The 6,644-nt window shown below is 54.5% G+C and overlaps 1 protein-coding gene across 9 annotated transcripts in view; it reads right to left on the minus strand.

Annotated features, from left to right (window-relative positions):
* The window catches only part of PHF20 (PHD finger protein 20), a 74,690-nt gene extending 71,285 nt beyond the window's left edge, over positions 1 to 3,405 (minus strand). For all 9 annotated transcript variants that reach the window (XM_074888366.1, XM_074888365.1, XM_074888373.1 and 6 more), the window contains exons 1-2: positions 3,287 to 3,405; positions 847 to 892 (exon numbers count right to left, since the gene is read on the minus strand). The gene's annotated coding sequence lies outside the window, so the exon portion shown is untranslated. The remainder of the gene's footprint in view (positions 1 to 846; positions 893 to 3,286) is intronic.
* Between the last annotated feature and the right edge of the window lie 3,239 nt (positions 3,406 to 6,644).

A 6,644-nucleotide genomic window follows, 5' to 3' on the forward strand; every position in this document is an offset into this window, starting at 1 on the left:
ACAACAAAAAAGCAGTTAGCAACTTGCATTATACTGAAGAAGCAGTAAGTGGTATACTTGCAACCTCTGCTAAGCTAACAGAAGCCTTTAGGCTTTAAGCCTTCACTTTTAAGATTAACTAAAAACCCTAACATCAAACCCTATCAATGACACTGTCTTTGTGTCACTGATGCACAGGCTAAGGATGCTCAGGTCTACATCTGGAGCACTAGAGGTCTTCAGGATAGTTTCCCGACTCAAGCACTCTGTGAACAAGAGGATATCCTCAATTTCCTTGGGAAAAAAGTGATGAGTATAAGCAGCAGAAGAAGCAGCCCATTTTGAGACTAGTATTTTAACATCAGCAACAAATCAGGTGCCAACTTCACACTGAAAATATACCCTACCCCACACTAAGCAGTAGTGCTTCCCCTCTTTCTTTTAATACAGGCTATCTAGCTAAAGACACAGATGGAGACAGTTATATATTTTTAAGCAATTTCAGGAACCTACCTGAAACGGAGCTCTTCAAAAAATAAGGCAGACTGCAGCTGGCTATACTGAAACAAGGCCAGCTGAAAGTTCTCAAGTCCAGCAAAACCACACAAAAGCATGTCAACAAACTAACAAGCCTCAAAAAGAAGCAATTATATTCCAACATGCATTATTTTCTGCCACACACATCTGCAGTCAGTCAGCACAGACACATTAAACATCCACATACATGGACTTAAGTCTGGTGCTTCTATCCACAGAAAAACTGAAAAGCCACCAGTTCCAAAAGGCTTTTTGAAATATATAGTCCATGTAGCTACTGGCATTTTGACAGCAAAGATAAACCAAGAGCTCCAAGTCATTATTTCTTACCTGAAAAAGTCTTTTCCTACAGGAAGCACAAGTAGTCAAAATAAACCTGTAGGTAAGCAAGAAACAGAAGTATGAAAATGATAAGGAATAAATTGAAGCAAAAGAGAAATGAGTAACTTGTTTAACTGTTGAATGAACAAGCACTTCACAAGACTTCTCAGTATGATGCACCATTAAATCCAAAGTATACGCAACTTTTCTTTCTTCTTAAATTTTAAGAAAAACCACTGCACCCACGCCATTAGGCAACCATCAAGAATGCAGTTTAAATACTGATGACAACCACTTGTAGGGCTGAACAGTAAATCCTCCCCCCCCCGCGTACATTCTTTAGCTCAGCTCACAGCACTGTTGCACAAGTGCTCACATCTGCACAGGACAGTGCCATATGGGCAGAAAAGAGGAGACAAGTGGCAGGACAGCTTTCCTACAGCAGCAGTGTCAGCTCCTGTCAAGGTCTGACAAATTACAGCTACAGACAATACCTAGCTTCTAGAGACGCAGTTAAAATAAAATAGGCAGTTATGGAGAATTTGTCATCCCCTACAATTAAATTAGGAATTGCACCTTCCTCTCCTGACCAAAGGGGATAATTTAGGTCAATATCATTGCCTAGGTTATCCAGCAAGATAACCTAGCAAGATAACCTTAGCAAGAGCAAAAGAAAGCGCTTCAGAGAACTTGTCCAATTAAAGGTAAGAATTAATTACATGCTTCCTGCATTTCAGTCAAGGCAGCACTGTTATGAGCAATTACTATTCCAGCCTCATTCCCAACGTGACCTTAATTAATTACTCTGGATTACAGGCAAGCAGATTTTACTCTCAGACTGCTCAAGTAAACATTTTATTTCCATTCAGGAGACAACAACGAACTTGTCAGCAAGAATGCAAACTGAACTCTTCCACAAACTGACTTCGGTCAGTTGAGTATTCATCTAAGCCACCTTCAACTCCAGAACTATTAAAAAAGTCACACAAAAATTAAATGAAGAATTACACTATGAGTGATCTTCATTGCAGGTCTTCTGACTTGGCTTTTTTTGGAAACTGGTCATGTGAAATTGTAGAAAGTTACATGAACCCAGGTCAAAAGCATTTGCTATAGAGATGCTCAGTTACAAGCTTCTATACAGACACCTACAAAAGGTTACTTGAAGTCATTAGTATCATTTTTAACATTTGGTTTTATTTTCTTACTGCATACAACACCAAATTCTGCACCCAGAAAGAAGACAGTTATTTTATCCAGCTTGGACTCAACATTCAAATATCCCTCCTGATCTATTTTCAAGCATTTAGGCTAGAAACAAGAGTCTGGGATCACAGAAACACCTCTGGTACCACAAAGATTTTCACTGTTTCTCAAAACTGTACTGACAACCTGCTCCAATTAACCAAGCCCTGCTATGGCTAGTGTGCACATCCATGCCAAGCCAACGAGTACAGTAACCCATTTTGGTGGCAATAAGCCATATTTGAACCTAGGCCTGTCAGGAAAAAGAGTATGGTGCCTCCTAATTCTGTGCGTTAAACAGGTGTGACACAAAGCAGCTTTCAGGTTGGTGTAAGGATCCACCGTTATTTCTGTTCCATAAAGACACGTCAAAGGGACAAAATGCAGCAGGATGGAGATGGGGTCAAGACTGCCCGGGACACAAAAAGGCCAGAAGCTTCCAGCTGACGGTACTGCCCACGGAAACCAACCCCGGCCGTGAGGAACACCGTGCGGGGCAGGTACCTGCCCCACGCGAGGTTCCTCCCCGCTTCGTCCCCGGGGGCCGGGCAAGGAGCAGCCGCCGGGCCCCGCCAAGCCTCCCCGGGACGAGCCCCGCCGGCACCGGCCCCAAGCCGCCTCCTCCCGCGCCGACAGGGCGACACCGCGCCGCCGCGCCCGCACCTCCCGCAGCCCCGCCGCTCCCCCGCAGCTCGGGGCCCGCCAGGAGCCGCTCCCGGCCGCCCGCCCAGCCCCGGCCGCCGCTGGCAGAGCCCCCGCGCTCCGGCTCCGGCCCCGCCTCAGGCTCCGGCCCCGGCGCCGCCGCAAGGTCACTCGGCCGCCCCCGCCGGCCGAGCCCTCGGCGCCTGCGCTCGGCCCGCACATACTCACCTGCCCGCGCCGGCCGCGCAGCTCCGCGGGCCGCCGGGCGCGGGCGGAGGCGCGGCCGGAGGGAGGGAGAGAGCGGGCGAGCGAGCGCCGGCCCGCGGCCTGGGGCCCCCGGCCTCAGCGCGCCAGGCCGCGGCGAGGCGGGAGCGGCCCCCGCTCGGCGCCCCGGGCCCGCAGCGCAGGAGGCGCCGCCCGGCCCGGCCCGGCCCGGCCCTTTGTGCGCGGGGACGCGTGCCAGCCGCGCCGCGCCCGGCCTCCCTCCCCTCGCCTCGCCTCGGGCCGGCAGCGCGGGGCAGGGCAGGCGGCCCGGCCCACCCGGGCGCCGCCGCGCTCTTACCGAGGGATCTGTACGGGAAAAAGGGTTAGAACGGAGCCGAACCGCCGCGGGCCCCGCTCCGCGCCGAGCCCAGCGCCACCGACCGCGCAGCGACACAAAATGGCCGCCTCGATGCGGCGCCACCAGGGAGGGGGCGGGGGCGCGGCGAAGGGGCGGGGCCGTGTAGCCCCGCCCCCTGCCTGCCGGGCGCGCGCGGGGGGCGGGGCCCACCGTGGCGGGCGGGGCGCTCCCGGCACCCCCTGGAGCGGCCGCCGCGCCCCGCGCAGCCCGCCCGGCCCCTGCGGCCTCGCAGGGAAGGGCCCGCGCCCCTCCCGCGGCTGCAGCTTCTCCCGCCGGGCCCCACCGGCACCGCGGTGCCGCAGTGCAGCTCTCGGGGAGAGCAGCCCCGGGGCCGGAAGGGTCCTGCTGCCCAGAGCTGGGCCACAGGTCTGCAAAAAACCCGCCTGGAGCGCTCTGAGGGCAGGAGCGTGAGGCGATCCAGGGCGGCAGCGGGAAGTACAGGCCAAAACCAAGCAGGGTGACACTTCGGGACCTCCGTGAACCTGGGTGGCCAGGCCGGGGTGTCCCCCCGCACACAGCCCTCAGACCATCTCAGCAGCCATCTGCTGGACTTTGTCCCCTCTGATGTCCCTTCTCCTGGGGAGCCCACACTTGGACACAGCACCCCAGGTGAGGCCTTACCAGTGCCACTGGAGAGGGGTTCACATCCTTCAGCTGGCTGGTCACCCCCGGTACAGCCAGAGAACTGGGTGTTCTGTGAATACGGAATTGAGAATTGGACAGGGAGAAATAATGTTTACTACAAAAAATAGTTCTATGCTATAGGTTAAAACCAAAACCAGACTGACACAGAAGAGTAAGAATCTTTGCAGGCTGAAGTTCTTATGTCAAATATTACAGTGTTTGTCACTGTGGGTGAATAAACTTCTGGTTCGGATGGTTTTCCTGGGATAATCCATCATTTTATGCTTAAAGGCCACAGACAAGTGGATGGTTGTTGCCTGACAGGTTTTGGGATGAAAAGAGTAACTGCTGTGACCAAGGTGTCTGCAGAAGCAGGACTAGGGCTGCAGGTGCTGCCAGGCTCCAGAGGAGGGCACAGCACATCCCTGAGTCCAAGTGCTTTTCTCTCCTCCTGTCTTCCTCCTCCCAAACAGCCACAGGAACTGCTGTCACTGCACAAATCTGGCTGCTCCCACGACGTGAGACTCAGCCCAGTGCCACGAGCAGCACAGGACCCAGAGAGCGCAAAGGATGGTTTAAAGCAGAGTGGTCCCCGTTGCTCTACAGCAATGTGCATGTTAATGCTTCTCTGACAGAGGCTGTGAGCTGTGTGCTGGGAATTTGTGGAAGCAGAGTGGCTTGCTAAAAATACCGTAACAGGAAAAAAATGTGGCAGAAAATGTAGTTATCAGTTTGGATTTATTTTTTGACCTGGAAATCTCACATGGGGTTTTAATGTTGCAGGTTTCTAGAAGCAAGAGAAAAAAATGCAGAAAGAATTAAAATAGAAAGCAGCTAAAAAAACCCCTCCAAAGTTCTGAGGGAAATAGATTTTTTTTCTTGAACCAAAATGTCAGCATAGTGTTTGTGTATTTTGAGAGCACTGTATGTCATTTAGGATTTTTCATCATTTAAAAAAACCCACAGAATCTTAGCACATCTGCCATGAGAAGACCCATGTCAGAAACCACTTCCTTCTCCACAGAAATGGGTCTTTCTAGATCCCACCGGTTTTGAGATGTGGGAAATAATCCTTTTTTCTGCTGTTCCCACTGAGAGCACTTGGCAGTCCGGGGATGTGTCCATGTCAATTTGTGATGTTCAGGATGTGTGCGCCGTTCAGGACTCCGGGTCGGTATCCGATGTCAGCACCCCTGGTTCACGTTATCGGAGCCCCGCAGAGGTTTGCACACCTGCCTGCTTTGGCGGGGCACGGAGCGGCAGGCAGCCCTTCGCAGGGAGCGGTGCTCTCCCGTGCTGCCTCTGCCTGTTCTCCGCCATGGCTCAGACAGATCCCGGCCCCTCCAAGAGTTTCTGCTCGGCTCAGCTGGATCAGTTGGGATCCAGTGTTTCCCCACACATCAAGGAAACCAATAAATGTGAACAAATTAAGCTTTGCAGCCTGGGAAGGGTCTGTCTGCCCTCTCTGGAAAGCAGTTTGTGGTCTCACCTGCAAAGCATGAGCAGTGTCATGAACCCCACATGGCTCGTTGTTGGGGGGTGGCAGGAGTGGGATGTTGTGCTGGGACAGACGAGCCGGAGCTGAGCTGGCAGCGGGACAGGCAGGCACTGCCTTACCCAGCATGGTGCAGGCCAGCGGTAAATGGGAGCAAAACAGGTCCAGTGACTGAGTGACCAGATGAGCGTGCAAGTCCACAGCGCTGAGGCAGGGCTGAGGTTGTCAGTCCTTGGGTTGGGGGCAGAGTCCAGACCAGCACAGGAATGGCTGACCTGGCTCGGGCAGAGACCCAGGGGCAGGAGCCTGTGATTAGGTGACAATCCCGAAGAAGAGGGAGGAAGCTCCCAGTGCAGCGTCCCCCAGCTCTTTCCCTTCAAGGGCAGCTCTGCAGCTGTGCTATCGAAGAGCTGGCCTTGAGCGCAGGCCGGCATGCTGCAGGCACTTCCCTTGCCTGCTGGAGGGCCGAGCTTGCTGGCTGGCCTCCCCGCATCTCAACGGGAGAATCAGGCACGTGGCAAGGGCAATGCACCCGGCCAGCCTTCTGCCTCTACTCTGGCACCAGAGGAACTGCGCTCGGAAAATGCCTCTTGCATTGACTATAAAAGGAGGCCAAACCAGCTCTAGCGCGCAGTCTGCGAGGCCAGGCGCTGCACTTGGCTGGAGCAATCCCCTGTAGGAGACTCTCCCCTCCTCCCTGACCGGCCACCCAGGTGGCCGACGTGGCAGTTGGCGAGGGGTGGCTCTGTGCCCGCGGGGGTTTCTCTTCACCTGCACAAGGGCCTCTGCCAGCCAGTGGCGAGGAGCCCCCGGCTGCCCCTGCACAGCCCACGCGGGGTCACTGCAGCCCGCGCCACCGCAGCAGCTGCCGGCTCTGCTGCCGGAGATGCCGTGTGGTGCAGGTCATCGGCCCTGGTGGGCATTAGGTGGGGGCCAGTATGGCTCAGGGGGGTTTACAGACTCGTCTGGACATAGTCCCTGCCCTCCACACCCAAGTGTGTGCAGCAGTCCAGGGATGAGCTTCTGTGTCCCGCTCTCCCCACCATGCCTCACCCTGCTTGTACCTTGTCAGAGCTTTGCTGGAGGTCCCCCCAGGTCTGGCTGACTTCCAGGCTGGTCCCAAGGTGCACATAAGGATGGGAGATGAGGGACTCAGCAAGCCAGTGTGCCTCCATCACA

The sequence above is a fragment of the Strix uralensis genome, chromosome 18 (genome assembly GCF_047716275.1).
Source record: "Strix uralensis isolate ZFMK-TIS-50842 chromosome 18, bStrUra1, whole genome shotgun sequence".
NCBI lineage: Eukaryota > Metazoa > Chordata > Aves > Strigiformes > Strigidae > Strix > Strix uralensis.